The sequence below is a fragment of the Canis lupus genome, chromosome 23 (genome assembly GCF_011100685.1).
Source record: "Canis lupus familiaris isolate Mischka breed German Shepherd chromosome 23, alternate assembly UU_Cfam_GSD_1.0, whole genome shotgun sequence".
In the NCBI taxonomy this organism is placed as follows: domain Eukaryota; kingdom Metazoa; phylum Chordata; class Mammalia; order Carnivora; family Canidae; genus Canis; species Canis lupus.
Genome location: NC_049244.1, coordinates 41,646,483 through 41,662,206, shown reverse-complemented (window position 1 = coordinate 41,662,206; position 15,724 = coordinate 41,646,483). Strand labels below are relative to the sequence as shown.

At 37.6% G+C, this 15,724-nt stretch overlaps 1 pseudogene; it reads left to right on the top strand.

Moving 5' to 3' along the window:
* Positions 1–717: 717 nt before the first annotated feature.
* Positions 718–15,063, top strand: LOC100688646 (annotated as a pseudogene).
* The last annotated feature ends 661 nt before the right edge of the window (positions 15,064–15,724 follow it).

The window sequence follows — 15,724 nt, the reverse complement described above, 5'->3', positions numbered from 1 at the left end:
TGGCTGAATAATATTCCTTTATTATTGAATTCCACAATATACCACAACTTCTTTAACCACTCACCTGTTGAGGGACACTTAGGTTGTTTCCATGTCTTGGTTATTATAAATTATGCTGCTACAAATATGATGGTGCAGACATATTTTTGAATTAGTGTTCTTGTTTCCTTTGGATATATTTCCAGAAGTGGCATTACTGGATCATATGGTAGTTTTCATTTTAATTTTTTGAGGAATCTCCATACTGTTTTCTATAGTGATTGCACCAATTTATATCCCATCAAATTGCAGAAAGGTCATATATAACATGATGACTACAGCTCACACTGCTCTGTGATATATAGGAAAGTTAAGAGAGAAAATCCTAACAGTTCTTACCACAAGAAGAAAATATTTTTCTTTCTTTTTATTGTATCCACAGGAAAAGATGGGTATTAGCTGAACCCATTGTAGTAATCATTTTATAATATATATAAATCAAACCACCAATGCTGCTGCCCTTAAACTTATACAGTGATGTATATCAGTTATTTTTCAAGAAAACTGGAAAAAAAGTTCTGAGATTAGAGATAAAAACAGTGCCTTATTCTGGCCTGAGTAGAAAGATTCCAGGAGGGGAAAGTTTAAGGATTCTTCTCAGTTTATCATCTCCTCACCATCTTCTTGAGGTGGCTTCTAAATTCTAGAATGTTCATGAAATTTTGTAGCACTGGCCACATGGGTTGGTGTATGGGGAGTGATTTAGGAGAGGATTCTGGTTACTGGCACCATTATGTGTACCACACAGTCATTTGCTCAGCTATGCGTTGTATAGTCTTGATCTTGGGTACAGTGAATCATTGTTGCCAGTACCCACAAGGCTGTTCACTTCCCCGGCTGCTCTCCAGTCCAATGATCACTGATGCCTCCACTGAGAACTACACCTTTCTTATCACCATGGGCAGTGATAACTGTCACTTTCTCTTTCCACGAATTCTTGAGAACTTCTTGAGAGTAACAAATAGTTCTGTCAGGAACCCCGGGTGGCTCAGCGGTTTAGCACCACCTTCAGCCCAGGGCATGATCTTGGAGACCTGGGATCAAGTCCCCCGTCAGGCTCCACATGAAGGAAGGTTCTGTACACCAGCTGACTAATGGAATCCCCGGACAGAGGAAGAGCACCCACAGCTCTTCACTGGGGGAACTACGGTCAGCCTCGGTATTCGCAGAGATGCTTTGTGCTTTAGAGACCCTGCCATTGAGGGGGAGGCCTGTGGGAAGAGGATGCTTCAGGATGTGGCTTTCCAGTCTCTTGTGCCCTCTTTCCCAGACTGTGCTTGGCTGTTGATGTGCATGGTTGATACACAAAGGTGGTGGTAGTGGATCATAGCCATTTGGATATCCATCACCTTCGACCGGGAAGCCCAAGAGGTGAGGTCTCAGCCAGCAGAAAGGTCAGCTTAGCTTGCTGGCCAATGAGAGAGGTGGATAAAGACAGTGTCACCTCCTCCCCACTTCTCTGCACCATCAGAAAGGCCTCTTGCTGTGTGTTCTCATCTGCCTTGGGGTAACAGTGAGAACAAGCACTCCATTGACATTGTGTCAATGACAGGTCCTCATCCTGCTTCCCCATCCTCTTCAGGGCTGAAGAGGGGCTTAAGGGCCAAATGCCCTTTACCTACATCTCCAGATCTGCACATTTCTCACCACTGCATTACATTTCTGTCATAAGGATATTGGCCATTCCTGAATTTACTGTGTAATGAACATCACATTATTCCAGTTATAATCACTGTGTCCACAGATAGTGTTAATATGCTGGTGTCTGCTGGACAAAGAGCTCCCTTTTCAACTACTCCCATTTCCTCCTCCCCAATATCTCCACCTACCCTTTCCAAATGATAGTCTTTAAACAAAATCATGTGTGGGTCTTGGAGTCCACAGCCTGGTACAAGAACCCACCAAAGAACCAGTTTGCATGGTCAGCACTTCACAGAAGAGAAGCAAGGCACATCCAGCTGTAATGATGCCGCAGCCACTGTCTCATTAAATCTGTGTTCTCTAAAAAAAAAAAAAAAAAAAAAAAATGCAGCGAGCCTGACGTGGGACTTGATCACAGGTCTCCAGGATCATGCCCTGGGCTGAAGGTGGTGCTAAACTGCTGAGCCACCCAGGGTTCTTAAAAAAAAAAAAAAAAAGTCTTGCAGCTCATTTGGTGAGGGTCGTGAAGTATGAATCAAGTTTGGGAAAGAACACAATGGGCAAGGCTTCACAGTATTATTTTATCGTGACTTTTTTTTTCTTTTTTAAAAAAAGATTTTATTTATTTTATTCATGAGAGACACACAGAGAGAGGCAGAGACATAGGCAGAGGGAGAAGTGGGCTCCTGAAGAGGAACCTGATGTGAGACTTGATCCCAGGACCCCAGGATTACAACCTGAGTCAAAGGCAGATACTCAACCACTGACCCACCCCAGTGTCCCTTATCACAACTTTTCTCATCTACCTTGGATGATCCATGGCATTATCCTGGGGAAAAATATGAAGAGAAAATAGATAATACATATAATTCAGATGGCAAAGTGTTGCCTAATTAAGTATCATGAAAAACTTGTCATAAAAGGATGATAATTCAGAAGATGGTAGAGGGAGACTGAAGTAAACCTTATGAGGTGAATAAAGCATAAATTCTTACAGCTGACAAATTCATTTATTTTGACATTTATTTTGAAATTATTGCAATAATATCAGTCATATATTTTTAAAATTTATTTATTCATGAGAGACAGAGAGAGAGAGGCAGAGACACAGGCAGAGAGAGAAGCAGGCCCCATGCAGGGAGCCCTATGTGGGACTGGATCCTGGGGCTCCAGGATCACGCCTTGGGCTGAAGGCAGGCGCTAAACTGCCAAACCATCCAGGGATCCCCCATATGTATGTTTTTTAAAGGACAGTAGCAGATGAGCTTTATAAAGTGACAAAATCTGTCCCACAAAACCATTTTCTTTGAATTCTGCAACGTTTGAAACTTCACTTAGTCTATAGATTACCAATTTTTTATATTATTTCTTCATGTATAAATAGGATTTTCCAAATTAGAGGCATGCATTTAATTATTAACAAAACCTTCTGTGTTTGTAAAATTTGGAGGCAAAATTTCTCCTTGTTCAGCTGAATATTATAAAACACTAAGGATATTCATATACCCTTTTAAAGAAGAGTTTGTGTGAGGTTAGCCTACAAAGCAGAAAATGGGCTAATTTAGGAAAGTACAAATGCAATCTGCTAAGTATATAGCAGTGTTGTTACACTGTGAAAAAATACGGATAGTCTCCAAGGGTGGAGTTTACATTTTTCTTGTGGTATAAATAACTGCATTGCAAGGAAACAAAAAAGAAAAGAAAAGAAAAGAACTGAAGGGAAGACTACCATGGACTAAAATGGTAAAGGAGAGCTGGAAATGTAGAACTTTATGGGTTGTGTGGAGAGAAATAAATAAGAATGGGGTTTTCTAGTTTTCTAACATAGTTTACACTGGAGTGTGGCTGATGGAAAGAGAAGACTGAGTTCTCCTTAGGACATGCTCATTTGCAGTGCTTGAGGGATAACTAGGTGCCTTGTGTACAGAACTCCTTTCATGAAAGGAGGTTTATTTAGCTAGAGAAAAAGATTCAGGGATTATTGTAGTAGAGGTGAGAGAAAAGTTATTGAATGTTATTGAAAGTATGAATCTGAGATTCATACTATATGCTATATGAGAATCTGAAAGCCATGAAATTTAGAGGTTTCTCTGTCAAAATGAGACATGAGATGCAGAAGCTATCCCCAAAATATTCACTGGCTTTCCAAACTACATTTAAGTAAGAAGAAAACAAAGAATTGAAAACTTAAAGAATATGTGAATTGTTTGCAACCAGCTGAACACGATAGGTTACCATTTCCACCAGCATCATTACTCCGTTACTCAGGACTGTAGTAGGCAAAGTTGTGAATCACATTATTCTTTCATTTCCAACTTTGTGGCCAGAATCTTTCCAGTAGGAAAAATCCTCAGATGACTTGTGTCTTCAGAGTAGGCACATCCTTCTGTCTTCAGTTCCTCCTTATCCCAAATAGTCCCTAGGACTTTAGAGGTATCCTTGTTAGCCCTTCTACCGTGCTTTTCTTTATGAAAACCTCATTACCTTATCTTTCACTTCTCTTACATCTCCCCTAAGCATCAGCTAAATTATCTGATGCATAACATGCTCAATACTAATTCAGATGGCAAATACTTGTCCCCGAGTAACACATATATACTGTTATTCTAAAGGCATGATTGCAATTTAGACACTGTAGAATATTGAAGAATTGCTTGGGGCAAAGATAACTCTTGTGCTTATTAAGCTGTACAAAAATGCACTTGTTATTTATTGTAGAGACTGTTAAAATAATAGGTTTAATTGATTATAAAAGTTACATAATTTTAGAAATAAGAGTAAGAAAACCAAATCAGCCTAGGAGTAACAACTGATAGCATTTATATGCCTCTTTTTTAATGCATGTTAATTTTAGTATCACCACTACCATTCTTATCTTCTAACCATCTTCTCTTTGTTATCATTATTGACAAAATTGGTTGAATGCTCACTGTGTGCCAGCACTGGGTTAAGTGTCTGACTTGGTGTAATTCATTCACAAAACAACTTGTACTGTAGATCTTATTTTCCCCATTTTGCAGAACAGGAATTGCGACTTAGAGAAGTTAGTTTACCCAAAGACAAATGGAAGATGGAGGATATAAATCTGGGCAACCTGAATTCTAAGCTGTATTTTTTTTTTTTTTAGCTTATGCTATATTAAACTGGGTGGTGTTTAAAGTTTTGAAAGGGCAATCATAATGAACAGAGTCTCTCTTAGTAACATTTGTGTTATTTTTCTTCCCGTCAGGACTTTTTAATTTGTATCTTGAATACGGGTGGTGGTGAGCTTGGTTTACAAAGATAATTTGTACCATAATTACCTCATAATTAGAGTAACTCTTCTATCCATTCTTCGTTTGAAAAAGTTTTATTTTTGTTTCTTATACTTTTGTTCTTTGCCTAGTACTAGGTAACAGTGTAATTAGTAACCATAGCTAGTTACATACTACTTTTAGAATAGCTATGTGTCCTGAATTGAGTTATAATGTCCTGAATTGAGTACCAAAATTTGCAATAATATTTTCTAGGCACAAAATAAAGACGAAATTTGAAACTTTTGGTTAATGCTATACAAATCAGACATGCTATCTGACCCACATTGATGCTTCATTATGATTAATGAATATAATAATAGTGCTTCTCTTAAATTTTTCAAATCTAGATAGCCTCTTCCAGTATCTCTGGGGTTCAATTTGCCAGATTTAGCAAATAAAAATATACCAAGTTAGGGACACTTGGGTGACTCAGTCGTTTATGTGTCTGCCTTTGGCTCAGGTCATGATCCCAGGGTCCTAGGATGAAGCCCTATGAGGTCCGGCTCCCTGCTCAACAGGGAGCCTGCTTCTTCCTCTCCTTCTGCCTGCTGCTCTGCCTGACTTGTGTGCGCTTTCTCTTTCTGTCAAATAAGTAAATTTTAATACACACACACACAGACACACACACATATAGTTAAATTTGAATTTCAGATAAACAACAAAGATAATTGTTTTAGTGTAACTATGTCCCAAATAGTGCATGGAATATAGTTACACTTAAAAAAAATTGTTTATCCAAAATTCAAATTTAACTGGGCATCTAGTATTTTTCTTCACAGATTTATCTGGTGACTCCCCTTAGTCCCAGACAAACACTTTGTAATCTCGAATCTCGAATGATTTCAGGGCCTTCCTTTTGAGAAAAATAACGTCCTTCACCCACTACATCCAGTAACTTCTCACAGAGTGGGGCCAGGGAGACCACCATCTTGTCTAAAGTCAGGAGGTGGTTTCCTAATGACTCACATTGAATGACCCTCTGATGTGTGATATATGTGATTCCGGTGATTCTCTTTTCAAAAACACATATGCATTTATTAAAGAACTCAATCATGTGATTAAGACAGTATTTAAAAAACACTCTAAGGGTCGTCATACTCCATTCTCCTTGGAGATTCTGTTCTCCCAGGGCAAGGAAGCTGTGAGGTGAGAATGGAGACTCTTTGTATATATTTTTATGTAATACGTTTTAATAGCATCTTAGGTGTATATCCTCTTTTTAATATTTTATTACCTTATTATCTTACTTTATGCTATGTTGGCTTTTATATAAATTTGTGATCTGCCTTTAAAATCATTCCCGGCTCCACGAGCCTTCCAATATGGCAAAAAATGAAATGTACAGTATCACTAGGACATATAATTGGCCAAAGGAGTTGAATATAATTAAGTATTTAAAGTTAACTTCTGTTTATAGTATGTATTGATACTAAAGGAACACATTAACAAATGCAGGGTAGTCACTAAACTCTAAAGATTGGTCTCCAATGTATATGTCTTTTTTTTACTATCTTGTAGAGTCCTCTCCCTATGGATCTAGGTTGACTTCAAGACTTGTTTTTGATCGATAGATGTCGTAAAAGTGACAACAGGTGACATCCTAGGCTGGAAGATAGGAGGCTTTGTAGCTTCTGTTCTTGGAATATTTGTTTTGATATGTTCCTTCTTGAAATCTGACCTCTAAGCTGTAAGTAGTTCAAACCACGTGGGGATGCCATAGGTCAGTATTTCTGTTGACAACCCAATTGAGGTCCAAGCTGAGACCTTGATATCCAGGCATATCAAGGTGAACCAAGCTGGACATTTACTCTAGTCACCTCTTCTGATCCTAACAGTCCTGGCCATCATCTAACTGAAACCGTATGAGACTCCAAGTAAGAACTTTAGAATTGAGCCTGGTTAATTTATAACACTGAGATAATAAGTAATATGTTTTAAAATTTGGGATTGTTAGTTATTCAACAATAGGTAAATGGCGCATAGTGCAAGGAAGCAGACAAACCCAGAATGTGAGACATTCTGAAAGAAAATTGACCCAATTTAACAACAGCTCAATAGCAGAAGAAAAAAATAAAGGAAGGAATGTGCTCTATGTTAGGTTAAAAGTGACTTCAGAGACAACATGCAAATATCATGTGTGGATGTTGTTTAGATTCTAATATAAAACAACTAAACATATTTTTGAGGCAATTTGGGAAATTTGACTACACTCATAGAGTATTGATAATTCTGTTAGGATTTAAGGTGACATAAGATAAGGCCCTTTTTAAAAATAGTTGTGTATGAAACTAAGTGAGAGTGAAATGACAGATCTTCCATTTGCTTTAAAATAATTCAGCAATGAAAAAGATAAAATGAGAAAGAAATACATGAAGCAAGAATAAAAATCTTGATAATTTTTCACTCTGGTGAGGGGTATATGGAAGTCCATTGTTAGTAACTTCCCTACTTCAATGCATATTTGAATTTTTCATAATTAAAATTAGTGAAAATACTTCCTGATGCGATACAGAATATAAACCACACACATAATCTATGTATGCATGTAAACATGGAAATTATACACATATCCATATAAGTGCACAAATAAACAGACAAAATTATTCAGAAAATAAGAACTACATATCATTTCATAGGTGAGGTTATAGATGGCTTACATATCAAATTAATACTTATTTTCAATTAAATATACTGAAAATATTATAAAAGGTAAGGTATACAAAATATTTTATAACCAACACTGTTTCCTTTCTTTCTTTTTTTTTTTTTTTATAATGATATTTTTTTTTATTGGTGTTCAATTTACTAACATACAGAATAACACCCAATGCCCATCACCCATTCACTCCCACCCCCCGCCCTCCTCCCCTTCTACCACCCCTAGTTCGTTTCCCAGAGTTAGCAGTCTTTACGTTCTGTCTCCCTTTCTGATATTTCCCACACATTTCTTCTCCCTTCCCTTATTTTCCCTTTCACTATTATTTATATTCCCCAAATGAATGAGAACATATAATGTTTGTCCTTCTCCGACTGACTTACTTCACTCAGCATAATACCCTCCAGTTCCATCCACGTTGAAGCAAATGGTGGGTATTTGTCATTTCTAATAGCTGAGTAATATTCCATTGTATACATAAACCACATCTTCTTTATCCATTCATCTTTCGTTGGACACCGAGGCTCCTTCCACAGTTTGGCTATAGTGGCCATTGCTGCTAGAAACATCGGGGTGCAGGTGTCCCGGCGGTTCATTGCATTTGTATCTTTGGGGTAAATCCCCAACAGTGCAATTGCTGGGTCGTAGGGCAGGTATATTTTTAACTGTTTGAGGAACCTCCACACAGTTTTCCAGAGTGGCTGCACCAGTTCACATTCCCACCAACAGTGTAAGAGGGTTCCCTTTTCTCCGCATCCTCTCCAACATTTGTTGTTTCCTGCCTTGTTAATTTTCCCCATTCTCACTGGTGTGAGGTGGTATCTCATTGTAGTTTTGATTTGTATTTCCCTGATGGCAAGTGATGCAGAGCATTTTCTCATATGCATGTTGGCCATGTCTATGTCTTCCTCTGTGAGATTTCTGTTCATGTCTTTTGCCCATTTCATGATTGGATTGTTTGTTTCTTTGGTGTTGAGTTTAATAAGTTCTTTATAGATCTTGGAAACTAGCCCTTTATCTGATATGTCATTTGCAAATATCTTCTCCCATTCTGTAGGTTGTCTTTGAGTTTTGTTGACTGTATCCTTTGCTGTGCAAAAGCTTCTTATCTTGATGAAGTCCCAATAGTTCATTTTTGCTTTTGTTTCTTTTGCCTTTGTGGATGTATCTTGCAAGAAGTTACTATGGCCGAGTTCAAAAAGGGTGTTGCCTGTGTTCTTCTCTAGGATTTTGATGGAATCTTGTCTCACATTTAGATCTTTCATCCATTTTGAGTTTATCTTTGTGTATGGTGAAAGAGAGTGGTCTAGTTTCATTCTTCTGCATGTGGATGTCCAATTTTCCCAGCACCATTTATTGAAGAGACTGTCTTTCTTCCAATGGATAGTCTTTCCTCCTTTATCGAATATTAGTTGCCCATAAAGTTCAGGGTCCACTTCTGGATTCTCTATTCTGTTCCACTGATCTATGTGTCTGTTTTTGTGCCAGTCCCACACTGTCTTGATGACCACAGCTTTGTAGTACAACCTGAAATCTGGCATTGTGATGCCCCCAGATATGGTTTTCTTTTTTAAAATTCCCCTGGCTATTCGGGGTCTTTTCTGATTCCACACAAATCTTAAAATAATTTGTTCTAACTCTCTGAAGAAAGTCCATGGTATTTTGATAGGGATTGCATTAAACGTGTATATTGCCCTGGGTAACATTGACATTTTCACAATATTAATTCTGCCAATCCATGAGCATGGAATATTTTTCCATCTCTTTGTGTCTTCCTCAATTTCTTTCAGAAGTGTTCTATAGTTTTGAGGGTATAGATCCTTTACATCTTTGGTGAGGTTTATTCCTAGGTATCTTATGCTTTTGGGTGCAATTGTAAATGGGATTGACTCCTTAATTTCTCTTTCTTTCTTATCCAGTATGTTCAACATAAAATTTAAGATTTATGTAAGAACTTTCTTCTTTTCTTGATGTTATTCCCATTTATTTTTTTTTTATAAATTTATTTTTATTTATACTGGCATGTCAGTGAGCCTATTGTATTGACTTGGAAGCTTTCTGGAAGTTGTCAGGGGTTCGACTCCTGAGTGGCTCAGTGTTTGAGCGTCTGCCTTTGGCTCAGGGTGTGATTCCAGGGTCCTGGAATCGAGTCCCACATCGAGCTCCCTGCATGGAGCCTGCTTCTCCCTCTGCCTGTGTCTCTGCCTCTCTCTCTCTCTCTGTGTGTGTGTCTCTCATGAATAAATAAATAAGATCTTAAAAAAAAAAAAAGGAAGTCAGGGGTTAGAGGACAAAACTAAAGTTATCTCATATTCCATATTAGATTCCAAAATTAACCTGTCTCAGTCACAGTTTTGCAAAGCAGGACAATTGTTGGTTTTGTCTACACATACGAAGTCTAAAAAGTTACATAAATTATATACTAGTTACTAAAGAGTTATTAGTAAAGTTTTTATGGCTCTGGTTCTTGAATAAATTTAGATAAATACTTTGTGTATAGGAATCTGGTTAATATTCCTTCTTTCAGAGAGTCACTAAAAATAAAGAAAAGGATCACTGCATTAAAATGTCAAAACGAGTCCCAAAGTACAAATTTTAAAGTGACCTTTAAACCATTTTGGAGCTTTTCATTTCAAATTAATATAGCAAATTGATAAGTAATAGCACAGTTTTTTCCCCCCTCAGGAAATGTCCTTTTATAAACCTGAAAGGAACCTGAGAACCCCAAATTAAAATTATGTTAAATCATAAAATTAAGAGCTAACAGTTAGACTTAAAATAGTCAGTGATAAGCGGACTCAGCTTGATGTAGACAGCTTTATAAGAATCTTTAAAATTCTTGTAATGTTCCTGCTGTGAGCTGATGAAGCTGTGCTTAAAAACTCATTCCTTTCAAATGACCCTAAGAAGAATGACTCTTCTGAAAATACAAAATGTTAAATTCATTATTAAGTCGTATTTTTAAAGTTTTCACAAACCCTAATATTATCTCAGATTCTTTGACAAAGGCTTGATTCCTGAGTCTTTTTCGTTAGGGTGGTAATTTGGTCAACTAAGAGGAAGCTTGCCCTGGGTGTGGTGGAAAGAGAATAAAAGTAAGCTCATTTACTTTTTGCAGATCAGTTATTAAATGTCACATTGACATTTACCATTGACATTGACAGTATGACAAGAGGCTTTCTTTTGGCCTGCTACTCCCCAGAAAAGAAAATTATAATGTAAAAGATGCTGTATACTTCCCCAAACATCTGTGGTTAATCTGATTAAAATGATTGGGACAGAGTCAGAAGGAACATGCCACAGTTTGTAAAATGAATTAGTTCTAAAAACACTGTGAAGGAAAGATTTCTCAGTGTGTATTAATAGAACAAAACATTGTATTTTGTGGGTCCATTTTAAGCTATCAAAAGAGATAATTACAGAAGACTCCATGAGTGATTCAGGGATGATCACATATGTACTTTGCAAAGATATAAAAATTTACAGTAATATGAAATTAATGAATTTCCTGCCAACAACAGTATGTTATGATATAAAGTAATATCTCAGAAGTAATCACTTAAAAAATTAAGCTGAGGATTTATTTTCTACATTATTTGAACATTCACAATCCAGATCTTTTATATATATCTTTGGGTTTCCACTTGTTTTCTGTTTTTAATTTTGCTAAAAGTTAGACTAACCACAGAGCCGTGCAAGTCCAGGGTTCTGGCTGTGGTACTACCCTTCTGATGCTCTGGCTCCTATTTGTCTACCCTGGGGGACTAGGATATAACTTTGTCTATTGGAGCCCCCAGACTCAAACTCTTCTCTCTTAATGCTCCTTACCCAAAAGGATTGGTTGCTTTCTTTTTATGTAAGGAACTCATTCATTATAGATCAAAACTCAACCCAGTCATTGATCTGAGGGTGAATTGACAGCTAATAGCAATTAGCTAATAGTCATTGCTCCAGGGGTGTTTCCATTTTAGTAACCTCTGAAGTCTAAAGTGGAGTTCTTAGATTTCTGGGTACCTAAGAAATCTGGTACTTGGTGAGATTGTGAAAAGCATTGCAGACCTTTGGATAGCATTCCCAGAAATTTCAGCTGCATGGAATGGGATCAAGTAATGTATTCTTTTTTAAAGATTTTATGTATTTATTCATGAGAGACACATAGATGCAGAGACACAGAGGCATAGACAGAGGGAGAAGCAGGCTCCTTTCAGGGAGCTGGTTGTGGGACTCGATCCCCAGACCAGGGATTGCACCCTGAGACAAAGGCAGTCACTCAACCACTAAGCCACCTAGGGATCCCGGTAATGTATGTTTTAAACAAGCTCCCAGATTTATTCTTTCTTTTTTCCTATTATAATGTTAAAAAAACCCCAAAAAACAAAACCATCTTACTGAGATGTTACTGGAACATATTCACATGCCATGTAATTCACCCATTTAAAATGTAAAATTCAGTTGCTTTAGTATATTGACAGAGTTGTATAGCCATCTCCATAGAACTTTAAGACATTTTCATCACCCCCAAAGGAAACCTCATTCATACCCATTAGCACTAACTCTCCATTCTCCTAGTACTTGACAACCATGAATCTACTTTGTCTCCCTACATTTGCTTACTCTAGACATTTCATAGAAATGAAATCATACAGCTCATTGAATGCAGCAGTAGCTCTCCAGACTGCTGTTTTCTTCTGAAGGTGAGCTGGACCCACACAGAAGCAACTAAGAGACCTGCAGTTGGCATTGATGTTGGCACCATCTACTCTTGCATGGGTGTTTTCTAGCATGGGAAAGTGGAAATAATTACCAATGTTCAGGGAAACTAAACCACCCCAAGTTATATCACCTTCACAGAATGATTGATTGTTGATACTGCAAAGAATCAAGTTGTGATGAACACCACCAACATAGTTTTTGAAGCCAAACACTTGATTGGACATAGATTTGATGATGCTGTTGTCCAATCTGATCTGAAGCATTGACCCTTCATGATGGTGAATGATGCTGGCAGGCCCAAGGTCCAAGTAGAATATAAGGGGGACACAAAAAATTTCTATCCAGAGGAGGTGTCCTCTATGGTTTTGATGAAAATGAAGGAAATCATGGAGGCCTATCTTGGGAAGACCATTACCTGCATACTTCAATAACCCTCAGGCTACCAAAGATGCTAGAACTATTATTGCTGGTCTCAATGTACTTTGAATCATCAATGAGCCAACTGTTAACTGCTGTTGCTTATGGCTTAGACAAAAAGGTTGGAGCTGAAAGGAATGTGCTGATCTTTGAGTTAGCAGGTGGCACTTTTGATATATCAGTCCTTACTCTTGAAGGTGGGATCTTTGAGGTCAAGTCCACAGCTGGAGACACCCAAGTAGGTGGAGAAGACTTTGACAACTGAATGGTCAACCATTTTATTGTGGAGTTCAAGTGCAAACAGAAGGACATCAGTGAAAACAAGAGGGTAGTCCATCATCTTTGTACTGCTTGCAAACATGCTGAGCATATACTTTCTTCTAGAACCCAGCCTGGAAGCTAGACTGATTCTATCTATGAAGGAATTGACTTATATACCTCTATTACTCATGCCTGGTTTGAAGAATTAAATGCTGACCTGTTCTGTGGCACCCTGGACCCTCTAGAGAAAGCTCTTCAGGATACCAAGCTAGACAAGCCTCAGATCTATGATATTTTCCTGGTGGGTGGTTCTCTCCGTATCTCCAAGATCAGAAACTTCTATAAGATTTCTTCAAAGGAAAGGAACTGAATAGGAACTGTTGTGTATGGTGCAGCCCTCCAGGCAGCCATGTTTTCTGGAGACAGATCTGAAAATCTTCAAGATTTGCTGCTGTTGGATGTCACTCCACTTTCTCTTGGTATTGAAACTGCTGGAGGTATCATGACTGTGCTTATCAAGTGCAATACTGCCATTCCTGCCAAGCAGACATGAACTTTCACTACCTACTGTGACAAACAGCCTGGAGTGCTTATTCAGGTATATGAAGGTGAGCATGCTATGACTAAGGATAACAACCTACTTGGCAAGTTTGAACTCACAGGCATACCTCCTGCCCCTTTTGGTGTTCCTCATACTGAGTCACTTTTGATATTGATGCTAATGGTATCCTCTATGTCTCTTCTCTGGAGAGAAAGCACAGGAAAAGAGAACAAGATTACCCTCAAAGTGACTGGAGCCACTTGAGCAAGGAAGACATTGAGTGCATGGTCCAGGAAGCTAAGAAGTACAAAGCTGAAGATGAGAAGCAGTGGGACAAGGTGTCTTCAAAGAATTCACTTGAGTAAATTATGCATTCAAAGTGAAAGCAACTGTTGAAGACAAAAACCTTCAGAGTAAAATCAATGATGAGAACAAACAAGATTCTTGACAGGTGTAATGAAACCATCAACTGGCTTGATAAGACTGCAGAGAAGGAAGAATTTGAACATCAGCAGAAAGAGCTGGAGAAGGTCTGCAACCCCATCATTACCAAGCTGTACCAGAGTGCCAGAGGCATGCCAGGGGGAATGCCTGGAGGCTTTCCTGGTGGTGGAGCTCCTCTCTCTGGTGGTGCCTTTTCTGGGTCTACCATTGAAGAGGTTGGTTAAGCCAACCTGAGAACGGGTCTAGCCTTGTTCCACACAAAACATTTGAAGGACCTAAATGTGTAGCAAATTTTAATGACAGTTTTAAAGTCAAGCTGCTATAGTAAATATGCTAGGCGTTCTTGATACTTGAATATGGCATATGTACATAGGGAAAGGAAATAAACATTGTATTGTTAAGTGGAAAATGCAATGTCTTAAATAAGATTGTATTTAAAATTAATCAGTACAATATGTGTTCTTTTGTGACTGGTTTCTTCCATTTAGCATGTTTTCAAGGTTCATTTATGTTGTAGCATGTGTCAGTATTTTTTGTTTTTTGCCAAAAAAACCCCTCCATTTATGTGGATATACCTCATTTAATCGATCCATTCATTAGGTGATGGACATTTGAGTTGTTTCCACTTTTTGATTGTTACAAATAGTGCTATTATGAACATACATGTACAAGTTTTTTGTTTAGATGCCTGTTTTAATTTTTCTTGGGTATAAAGTTGAAAGTGGTATTGCTGGGTCATATAGTAACTTTATGTTTAACTTATTGAAGAACTGCTAAACTGTTTTTCCAAAGAATTGGCTGTATCATTTACATTCCCATTAGCAAGTATCAGAGTTTGCATTTTCACAAATGTTTACAATTATCCTTTTTTTTAAAAAAAATTAGCCATTCTAGTAGATGTCAAGTGGTATCATACTGTGTTTTAATTTGAATTTCCTTAATGATGAAAGACCTTGCGCATCTCCATGTGTCCTTTGGGGCATTTGTATATTTTCTTTGGAAAAATGTATATTCAAATCCTTTGCTTAGGTTTTAATTATTTTTGTTCTTTCAGTAGTGAGTTGTAAGAGTGCTCTACATACTCTGAATGTAAGTTTCTAATCAGATATATGATTTGTAGATATTTTTTCCCATTATTTTGTGGGTTGTCTTTTCATTTTCTTGATGTTGGCTGTTGAAGCACAAAAGTTTTTAATTTTGATACAATTTATCTACTTTTTTTCTCTTTTGTTTTTTGTGCTTTTGGTGTCATATCTCAGAAACTGTTGCCTAACCCAAGATCATGATCTATTCTTATACTTCTTATAGCTTTAGCTTTTACATTTATTTCTATGATCAATTTTGAGTTAATTTTTGTATGTGCTGTGTAGTAGGGTTCAATTTAATTTCTTTGCATATGAATATCTAGTTGTCTGAGAACTGTTTGTTCAACTTATTCTTTCTGTGATGAAATGTCTCGACACCTTTATTGAAAGTCAATTGACCACAAATGTAAGACTATTTTTGTGACTCTTGATCTATTCCATTAATTTCTGTTTACTCTTATGCCAGTTAACACTGTACTCTTTTTTTTTTAAAGGTTTTATTTATTTATTCATGAGAGACACACAGAGAGAGAGAGAGAGAGAGAAGCAGAGACACAGGCAGAGGGAGAAGCAGGCTCCACACAGGGAGTCTGATGCGGGACTTGATCCTGGGACTCCAGGATCGTGCCCT